At 40.5% G+C, this 11330-nt stretch overlaps 1 long non-coding RNA gene across 1 annotated transcript; it reads right to left on the bottom strand.

Moving 5' to 3' along the window:
* Positions 1-6417: 6417 nt before the first annotated feature.
* LOC124594847 lies at positions 6418-11049 on the bottom strand. Its single transcript, XR_006978160.1, has 6 exons — positions 10934-11049; positions 8445-8674; positions 7557-7717; positions 7085-7273; positions 6845-6995; positions 6418-6665 (listed from the first exon to the last, which is right to left on the bottom strand). It is a non-coding gene; the product is annotated as an uncharacterized LOC124594847 (long non-coding RNA).
* Positions 11050-11330: the final 281 nt, after the last annotated feature.

The raw sequence follows: 11330 nt of genomic DNA, 5'->3' as shown, positions 1-11330 counted from the left end.
GCTCGGAACTGCTTATAGCGGATACAGTTGTCCAAAGTAGGATGGTGGCGGAAAACACGAAGAGCACATCGCCGCTCACGTATTGCGTCACAGCATGCCGCATTCCACCAAGGAACTGTGGGGCGCCGGGGCAATGCGGAGCTGCGTCGTATTGAACGTTCCGCAGCTGTAAGAATAACGTCTGTAATATGTGTGACCTCATCTTCGACGCTAGGAAAGTGACGGTCATCGAATGTCGCTAGAGACGAAAAAAGTGTCCAATCGGCTTCGCTAAACTTCCAGTGTCGCAGGCGCATATATGGCTGTTGAGGCTGCAGTCTAAGGACACATGGAAAGTGGTCACTCGAGTGTGTATCATCAAGGGCGAACCATTCGAAGCGCCGAGCTAGCGGAACAGTACCGACCGAAAGGTCCAAATGAGAGAAATTTGTCGTGGAGGCAGACAAAAATGTAGGGTCCCCAGTGTTGAGGCAAACTAGATCTGCTTGGTGGAAGACGTCTAGCAATAGTGAGCCATGCGGACAAGGATGTGGAGATACCCGAAGCGGGTGCTGGGCATTGGCATTGAAGTCCCCAACCAGCAAATAGGGGGGTGGAAGCTGACCAAGAAGATGAAGGAGATCAGCTCATGCCATTGGTGTGGACGATGGAATGTATACAGTACAAAGAGGAAAGGTATATCCAGAAAGGGAAATACGGACAGCGACAGCTTGGAAGGAAGTGTTTAAGGGGATTGGGTGATAATGGAGAGTATCATGGAGAAGAATCATGAGTCCCCCATGTGCTGGAGTGCCTTCAACAGAGGGGAGATCAAATCGGACGGACTGAAAATGGGAAAGAACAAAGCGGTCATGGGGACGCAGCTTTGTTTCCTGAAGACAAAAGATAACCGAGCACAAAGGTGACCACGACTCAGAATATGTCTGAGATGCCCAGCCTTATTCCAAAGTAGGTGGTATCCCAACTGTCAGGATCACTTACTTGGCCCCTCATACGTTGCCTGATATTTATCAATAAAAATACATGCACCTGTCGAGGACATGTACAACTGGGTAATTTTACAGCTGTGAAAGTATATTTATACAATCAATAGAACATTGTATCTTTCTACTATTCTTTTCATTAATCGTATGTTTGGAACTGCAGTTAACCATTAGATCTAACGTGGAGAAGTATGACGTGTGAGAGAAATGAAGAGGTAGATTGCTAGTAACTTGCCCATGCAGTCTCAAACAAAGTAACTGTAAAACAGTACCTACCAGGGTACATATGAAGGCAAGAAAAAAGTCCCAGATTTCCCAGTTAAAAATACTTTTTTCACAGTGAAAACACACTGCTTTCTGTGTTTGGTGAAAATATACTTTCCCTTAGAAAAGCTAAGCTTTCATATGTAATATTGGTCGTCAAATGTTTAGCTGTTTTTCTGAGGGTGTGGTTAGGCAAGGTTCTAATAGCATGGCTGAATATTTCTGACAAGCACGATTTTAAATTTCACTGCTGTGCGCCAAACATTTCGTGCGTTACCTAGCTGAATAGATGATGATGATGATGATGATAATGATGATTAGTGTTTTAGGGCGCACAACAATGAGGTTATCAGCGACCATTCCCAAAAGAAATGTTGACGAGTGCAGCCAAGATCTGTTAAACAAGGATCAATTCAGAGCCGATCTTTGCGAGAATTGTAAATGTTCAAATTTCAAGATTGGACATACAACATCAAAACAGGTAGATAAAACTAAAAATAAAATAGCAGTACAAAACAGGTAAAAATAATTAACGGTGGCCGAGTGAGCACTTACAAACAATGGGTGACCAAACCACTTTACAGCACATTAAGATCTCAATCCCGATATTTTGGGAAGAAGTCCAGACATCACACAAAAACGTAAAACTCTAGCGATACTCACCTCATTATTAGTTAAAATTGAGGGCAGGTCTAGTGGGAAAGTGAAATCTTCCCTCAAACCCGCATATAAAACACACTCAGTTAAAGTGTGTCGTATCGACAGCTATGTCCCACATGTCTGACACGTTGGTGGCTCCTCACGACGTAAAAGAAAACCATGTGTCAACGGACAATGTCCTATTCTAAGCCGTGTAAGGGCTACTTTCTCAGCTTGGCGTTGTCGGTAGGAGGTAAGCCACAGTCGGACAGAATCCTTCACTGCTCGCAACTTATTATCCTTCACTTCCAGCCACTGAGCCTCCCACCAACACACGACCTTCCGAGTCACGAATGATGTTATTGCCTGCAGGGGGATGGATCAGCGAGCAGGAGGTGGGATGGAGCAAGCCTCCTTGGCAGCCGTATCTGCAAGTTCATTTCCAGGAATCCCTATGTGCCCTGGAACCCAGCAGAAAATTACATCCTTACCCTGCTTTTGCAAGAGCAGGAGTGCGTCCTGCACTTCTTGCACCATCCAATCTGCTGGGTACATCTGTTCGTGTAGAGCACTTTGGGAATCTGAGCAGATGATGAATTTCGTGCCATGATGTCGTCGCACATGCTCTAATGCTTGCAGAATGGCAAACAGTTCTGCGTAGTAAACTGAGAACTGCTCTGGGAGCCCTATCGACAGTATCAGGAAAAACAGCAGAGCAGCCCATAAAATCCCCGTTTAGACCCATCCGTGTAAACAGTAACAAAATCTGAATGCATGCTCCGTCGAGCACTTCAACTTTACCACAGAAAAGCCAATTACATGTGAAATTTCTCAAGTACTCACCTTGCACACTTTTTTTAAGTTTAATTATACTTTTTCCATCATTGTTTAATAATAATTACTAAAATAAATATGAAAAACTAAAACTAACATTGAAGCTGGGTCTTTTTCCTTTTCCTCATTTGTTACCATAGCATACATTCAACACAAATATGTCAGTAAAATTTTAAATAATGGCTTAAATGGTTGGTCTGAGTCTCAAATTTTTCTAACTGGATGGTCCTCAAAGTGTTAAGTTTTGAATGTATCTCAAATGTGCCATGATTTAATAAATTCATCACACATTCTCTCATAACATAATTTATCTTGAGGAAAGTAAATTTACTTTGAAAGCAACACTTTTCAAACCATCATTAGCAATGTTTTCCCCCCAACCTGTTAGAAATATAAACAGTTGTGATGTACATCACACTTTAAGCATTTTGTTGTTATGGAGTATTGAATGCTCTTCATCTTAAAAGTCACTGACAAATTCTGCTGTCGACATGCACTATGTTTTGCTGTTTTAAACGGTGCATTTTCTCTTCAGGCAAAGTTTTATTTTGCTGTTATTCTTTTGTTTCATTGCTGCATTATTATTCTGTAGCACTGGGCTAAAGTAAAATTCTTTGTTAGATTATCAGTTTTTGCCAGTAAAAATTACAGAAATTTAACTGAAAAGTAAAATAATGAAAAATTCCCAGGTTTTCCACGAATTTCTCCTAAACAAAGTTACCGGATTTTTCCCAGGGCGTATACACCCTGTTGACAGACCCCTTGACCTAGTGTAATCAGATGAGTAATTCCAGTACAACTAACACAAACTGTCAGCTACAATCCACACATGGTTCACTATACCTTACTCTGTGCATCAGACTAAGACTGGCTTGAGTTTCACTATACTGGCTATACCTTTACAGGTTTCTTTAGGCTATTGATTACAGGGGAAATTTCTGTGTACCAAAAACGGAGAAACCTAGTAAGAGCAAAAATTGTCCAACCATCATAGTGTTCCACTTAACCAGTAACACAAGAACTTCACTAGTTTAGTTGTTTTCATATTTTTCATCCAAAGACAAGTTTCCATTACAACAGGCATGTCTAGCCCCACCCCATACACTGAAGCACCACTTACCACCCTTTAGACAGCACATAGGTACGGATTCCAAAACAAAACTTAAAATTACTAACAGACAATTTTAATCCTACAGGTGATTTTGTAAGTATATACAACCACCCTTTCCTCTATGAGAGGTACCTTACAGATTTTTTACTATAAAACCTCATCAATATTTACAGTAACCTGACATTTTGCAGCTGACAGTTATCTATAATGTACTGTCTGAAAGAAACAGCATAAAAATTCCATCAGATCTTGATAAGATTTCAACGTGATGTGAAGATTGGCAACTTACTTTAAATGTTCAGAAATGAAAATTGTGCACTCCACAAAAAACCTAGTATACTAAGACTATAATATCAAGTCACAGTTGGAATCATCCAACTACAAATACCTGAGTAACACTTTGTAGGGCTATGAAATAAATGTATGATCACATATGCTCCATTATGGGTAAAACAGCTGGTAGACTTCTGTTTATTGGTAGAATACTGGGGAAGTGCATCAGTTTACAAAGGAGACTGCTTACAAATCACTCACGCAACTGGTTCTAGAATACTGCTCAAGTGTGTGGGATCCATAGCAAATAGTCCTAACGGGAATGGTCACAGGTTGGTTTTATCCATGGGAGAATGTCTGATGACACTGAAGAAACTAAACAGGAAGACACTAAACAGGAAGACACTAAACAGGAAGACACTAAACAGGAAGACACTAAACAGGAAGACACTAAACAGGAAGACACTAAACAGGAAGACACTAAACAGGAAGACACTAAACAGGAAGACACTAAACAGGAAGACACTAAACAGGAAGACACTAAACAGGAAGACACTAAACAGGAAGACACTAAACAGGAAGACACTAAACAGGAAGACACTAAACAGGAAGACACTAAACAGGAAGACACTAAACAGGAAGACACTAAGAAAAACATATAAACTAGCCCAAGAAAACATTTCAAGACCTGGCTTTAAATGACAATTCAGCGAATACAGTTTAACCCCGCTTTTCCATTCCTGGGATTAGCATTTTTCACACTGTTTATAACATTATTATTCTCATCAAATATCTTGTCTTCACAACGTTAATTTTCCAATAACTTTTTTATAATTTTCCTATAATTTACACTTTATGAACAAATGTTCATGGAGAAAAACTGATGTAAAACAATGCTGATCAATCAGCATTTATAAATAGTATGCAGTTAAGTTTCTTTATGAAATAGGGCACTACTCAGCAGATCCAGACCAGTACACTGGTAGAAGTCTGAAAAGTTCGTGCCGTATCTCCTGCCGTTGCCAAGCTCCACTCGATGTGGTGGTTGATGGGAATAACAAGGTTCGTACGAACAGAAATACCATGACGAATGACAACCATTCCCAAACTGTCTCTACTGCGCATGTGCAGCTTCACGATTGTTGCAATTGTCTTGACACCTTTCTCAAGCCATGTTTAGCACACTTCATCTTTTGGGCAAGTTAAGTGCTAGTTGACACCTTTGCTCACTTTATGTGGCTCAAATGTTTGATTTAAACACAGCACCAGTTACGTATTTCTTCATGCTTAGCAAAACGTGTTTCAAGAATTTATTCTTGTTACGTGCAATATTTGTCCAAGTAATTTTTTTTTTTATGTTTCACAAACAATGCGAGTGATACTTAGCATGTGTGGTTTTCAATGTAAGTAAGGAGGCACAGTAACTGATAATTTCAAAAAGACAACTATAGGGCAAGAGATGCAAAAGAAAACACATACAACCACCACACAAAATACTTATACAAATATTTGTACTTAATAACAAATAAACTCTCTAAGCACTTGCTGCTCAGCAGGGAAAAATGCGTAACTGGTACAATGTTTAACAACTTAAATAATGAATGACAACTGCATGCTTTTCAATAACATCGATGTATATGAAATTAAGTCAAACGTGTCAACTTCCCAGACAGTTTTTCTTACACAATCCTTCATTAGATAATAAACAAGTCCCTGACAAGTATCTTGATGTCTTATGTACATATACCATACATTAAGTGCAAAAATGCAAGGAGGGGAGCCTACACGTAACTTTGCGTTTAAAACGTTACTTCCCACATTCTACATTTTCCCACGTTTTACACCATTTTTTAAAATGGTCATGGAAAGTGGGGTTTATATCACTCAGGGAGCACGAGGATAAAATTAGAATAATTACAGCATGCACAGAGGCATTAAAACAATTATTCTTCCTGCACTCTATACATAAACGGAAAGATGAGAAGCCCTAATAACTGGTACAAAGGGATGTATCCTCTGCTATGCACTTCACAATGGATTGCAGAGTATAGATTTAGATCAATGCACAGATCCTCACAACTGTCAGTTATGCATGCACAAATGGCCCACTGAAAACGAAAATTGTTAATACTCTGTTCTGTCACAGCCAATTCTGTAGTTAAAACCATACACTGATTAGGGAAAAAATACATTTTAAAACAGACTGGAGAGGAGGGGGCGTTCAGTTACAGGGAACTTTGCCCACTACTTGAATTTGTTTAAACTATTTAATGGTGGAGTTAAAATATCAGTTAAATGACAATATCTTGTGAATTTAAGTGATACACCATTGGTATATTTGACAAATGTAACAGATTAATAACAAATCATGTCAATCATTTTATTTCAATCAACATGTTATGCAACAGCTGCATCTTCCTTGATGTGGTCTTTTTTAAGCAAGTCCATAAATGAAGTTGTCATCAGCAGTTTGGAACTGTCCACGACCGAACATGGATGAAGTCTCAATGAATTAAAGTTGATCTTTCCAAACCCTTCCTCTTCTTGTGCCCAAGTAGTGACTGAAAACCAAACAGAGGCTGTAAAACGTTTCCAAGTATTTCAGCAAGAAATAGGTTTCAGAAAATTAAACTCAGTTCTATCACTGATCATCAAATTTATTGCAGAATCCTTTTGGCTCTACTGCAAAATCATCATGCTACTTCTCACTAAAATAATTAATAATTTTATTACTCCTTACCTTTTGTACAGTTATAACCCTCATATCTGATCTCTTACACAAATATTTTATGATAAAGTCATCATTGACATCACCATAATGTGAGGCACCTCACAATAGTGTAATGGTCTTCTCTATTAAATCATTCAATATATGCACTGTTTTTCATCACCTGAAATATTTGAACAAGTTAATTATCCACCCTTATAATCTAACAACAAATACGTCTAGTTCATCACCATAGCAAAATACAAAACACACCTTTCCATCTTTCACATTAATTCCCTGACCAATGCAACATTTTCTCATTGATCTGCTCTATGGTGGTAACCTTCAAGTGTGGCTACAATGTATGACTATCAGGATGGCAAGCACCAGTGGGAGCACCCTTACACAAACCCTTGCATGTTTTACACGGCAGCTTCTTTGTGTGCTAATGCAATGTAACACCTGAAACACGAAGATTTTGCAGTTAACAATAAGCAATATTGTCAGTGGCTCCACCAAGACAAAGACAGAGGGGAGGAAAAAACCAGTAACTATCAAACATAAATTCTCTATGAGAAAATTACTTTCACATTGCTCAACATTTAAGAGGTTCATTGCCAGTAGGAAAGCAGCATTGTGTGTTGCAAATGCTCTTTTATGTTAAAGTTTCATCAATTCCTCAAAGTTTTAAAATTATTTGGACATAAACTGTTTAAACACTGAAGTGAGAGAAGCCATAGGATACCTCATAATATTGTGTAGGACCTTTTGCCCATCAGAGTGCAGCAACTTGGTGTGGCATAGATTTGACAAGCCTTTGGTAGTCTCCTGTGTAAATATTGAACCATGACACCTCTATAAATGGGTGTAATTGCAAAAATGTTGCCAGTGCAGCATTTTGTGTATCTGGAAATACAAACTGAAGATTAACTATTTGCTGCACACAATGAACAGCTGCAAGTTTATTAGCAATTTGAGTAGTACATAAACACTAAATGGAGCTAAGAAATTTGAAGCATTGCCTGTGACATAAGTGATGAAGTTCACAAACAAGCCAAGTGCAAATAAAACCCATTCAACTAGCATAAGAAGTCTAATAGCTGTTAGCAGTTAGAATTTGCATTCAATCTACTGCAGTGTTGACAAACAGCTGGATTTCAAAACTGTCATGAGTCTACACACCTTTACATTTTGTCACAGGCAAACTAAAAGATCCATAATCTACAATAAAATGTTAAGTTTCTCACATAATAAGAAAAGTGACGCTTTTAAAACTAATTTTATGAAGCTGACGAAAGTAAATTCACAGATAACCTAAAAATGAATCTTAACAACATATACAATCTATTGTTAAAAAGGCTATTATATTATTACAGTCAACAAGACGACCTGTACCAGGCATGGTTTGTCTCCCAGGTCACCACCCAATGGGTTCCTGAAAGCCTATGGAATATGCCGTGCCTCTCCACACTCCCAGAAAATGGGGGGACAGAGATGCTGTATGATGCTGTGGCGAGGAATTGACTGCACAAAGCAGCTCCAGTGCCACAATGGTAACTTAGTTCAGCCTAAGCTGTTCCTCAGCACCAAGCATCAACTGAAAAAGATAATGGAAAATTTAAACTTTACTCACCTGAGTGGGCTCCAATAACCTTGTCATGTCTCAATTTTTTTTTGAGGTCACAATCAACTGACTTATAACCCAGATCATCTTGCCACTTCTTGGAAGCTTCTTCCTTGACTTGTACCAGTTCAAAAACATCTTGGGAGTGTAGCAGATAAGACAGAATGCTGGTATAGGGAAACCAGATTGGCAAACAAGTATCTCATCATTATAAGCAGGGATGATTCTTCTTCGCCAACCTGCAATATTCCAAGATGAGCTGTTACAGCTCTCACCTTTCAAGCAGAGTGCTTATCAATCATTAGAAACTGTACACAAATTCTCTACAACTATGCTTAGTAACGGCTTTCAAGCTTGAATCTACGTAAGTTGGTTTATTTGTTGGAGGGGACCACACAGCAAGATAATTGGTCCCATGATCTAGGATGGCAGAAATCGAGGGAGGAACAACACAAACAGCACAGTCCAGTCAAGGGGAAGAGATAACCTGCAAACAAGGAGGAAAAATAGATATCAGGGCAACAGAGAGTGGAAAGAACAGGACGAGGGTGGGTGGAAACTGGGAGAATAGCGGTGGTCCAGAAACACTATACGTGGTGGGGCACACCCCACTACCACCAGCCCATCCTGACACCCACACCATAAAACACCAGTATCACAATACAATGGAGACAACACCAGGGGGAGAAAACATGAGAAGAGGGGAAACAAAACAGCACAACCGAACACACAAAACGTAGGGGAAAGGAAGAGAATTTGGCCAGTATGTAGGCAAAGCGAAGGCCTCCTTAACTGACACCTACACTGAGGGAGTAATTCCAAAGGAAAATTCAAGGTCTTCCATCAGAGTACAAACCACTTTTGCAAAGCAAAGCGACAACAGACAATGATCAGAGGGTTGTCTGCTAACACCCAAGACAAGGAAGGGCAGTGGGGGGGGGGGGGGGGCATATTTAGTGTGAAGGGGCAGTCCAGCAAAATATGGATAACCATGATCAGAGGACAGAACACCTCAAGTGGGAGTCTCGATGGTGCGAAGTTTATTAGACAGGGGGTAGCCTCCCAAGAGTCAGACCACCATCGAGAAAAACTGGAGTTTATGTCAAGACACAAATCCACCACTGCAGAGGGTCACAAAGATCGGGATAGGTGTTCACGTCCAACTGACCCCCCACCTAGATGGACACAAACCCAAAGGAAATCCACTGAACAAGCAGCATCACCAACATCAGCAAGGTGGTCTTTGATGCCAGAGACCAAGGGGAGGCAGGACGACCACTCATTGAATCCATACGTAATAAAACACGGGTGAGTGAGGACTATAATAAAATAAAAGGGCCCAAGCAATGGCCATCAATTCCGCAGTAAACACCCCACAAGTGGCACACAAGGGATGGTGTTCCATGCCAGCAAATGACGTAAAGTCATATCCCACATGATAGCAGATTTAAAGCTATCTGAGTAAAAAACAATGGAATCCTGAAACTGCTGTAAGAGCATTCAGAACAAACAACAAAACCCCTATGGACGAATAGTAGCTTTTGGCCCTCAGAAAAGATCCATCCGAATTAACGGCCAATGAACTAACAAAGTGGGAGTTGTCGGGAGAGACCATTGGAAAGAAGACAAGGAGGGGAGATCTGTCACAGCAGAGAGAAGCAAGGCAAAACCCAATCTGTAAAACAACCTGAAGATCGGCAGCAAGGGGAGGGGGAGGGGGAGGGGGCGGGGGTGGGGGGGTAGGTGCGGCAATGGCTTGAAGCCACAAAATACAACAGAATAGGGAGGATGAGCGGAGCTAGAGCAGATATTGATAGCAAAGGAAACCAGGAGCAGGGACTGACAAATCTAAAGGGGAGGGATCCCAGCATCAACCAAAAGACTATCTACAGGGCTAGTGTGAAAGGCACTGGTGGCTGAACAGATACCACAATGGTGAACTGGGTCCAAGAGGCAGTGTGTAAAGGGCAGCACATTCATGAACTTGACAATCTTAGTTCAGACAGGGCAGGACTAATGTCTGGCAAAAGAACGATCCACACCCCAAGAGGTGTGGACAAGGAAGTGAAGAACACCATAGTTTATAGCAACAGCCAACCTTTTCCTAACGTATGGGACAACCCAGTAAACTTGTCAAAAATGTGACCGAAAGAACGATAGTGAGGGACCACAGTCAGGTGTTAGGCACTTTTGATAGAGCTCTGGATCAGGGCGGACCATAGTATGGCAACAAATGCACCAACCTAGACTTAAGGGGAGAGTGTCCGTCACCCACCCTCCTCCCCCCCCCCCCCCACCCACCCAAAATCTACTAGATTCTCTGAGCTTATGTATAGTAATTAATAATATTAGCTGTCAATTTTAACAAAAATGTGATCATCATTATAAATGTATTGCAAAAACAAAGCCTGTTCCTTTACGGAAGTTAATAAATTATAGTTTCCTCGTAATAATAACTACGATGCAACATAAAACGACAGGACAATTACTCAACTTACTTGAACCAGGCCTATCGGCGTCTCTCACCACGTGACTCGTACCAGCTTTATAGCTAAAAAGTGAAGTAACGTGAAACGCCTTCGCTTCGCTTCACCATGAAGCCTCAATGATCTCTTCCCTGGATAAAACCCCGTGGAACTATAGCGACGGGCGCTAACCATTCGACGAGACTTGAAACGAAAGAAAATAAATTATTTTCATGCGAGAGCATTTAAATAATCAGCTCTATGTATAAAATGTGTCTCAGACCGCCCTAGACAATTTCCTCACACACGTGGTCAGTGGTCTAACCATGTACAAAGCTAAATCATCATCGACTGAACGTTTAGCAATTGAAAAATAAGCTACCAATTTCCAAAAAACTTTAACCTGCAACTGCTGAAAACATATATTCGA

This window comes from Schistocerca americana, chromosome 2, assembly GCF_021461395.2.
Source record: "Schistocerca americana isolate TAMUIC-IGC-003095 chromosome 2, iqSchAmer2.1, whole genome shotgun sequence".
NCBI lineage: Eukaryota > Metazoa > Arthropoda > Insecta > Orthoptera > Acrididae > Schistocerca > Schistocerca americana.
This window is presented reverse-complemented; position numbering and strand designations above follow the sequence as displayed.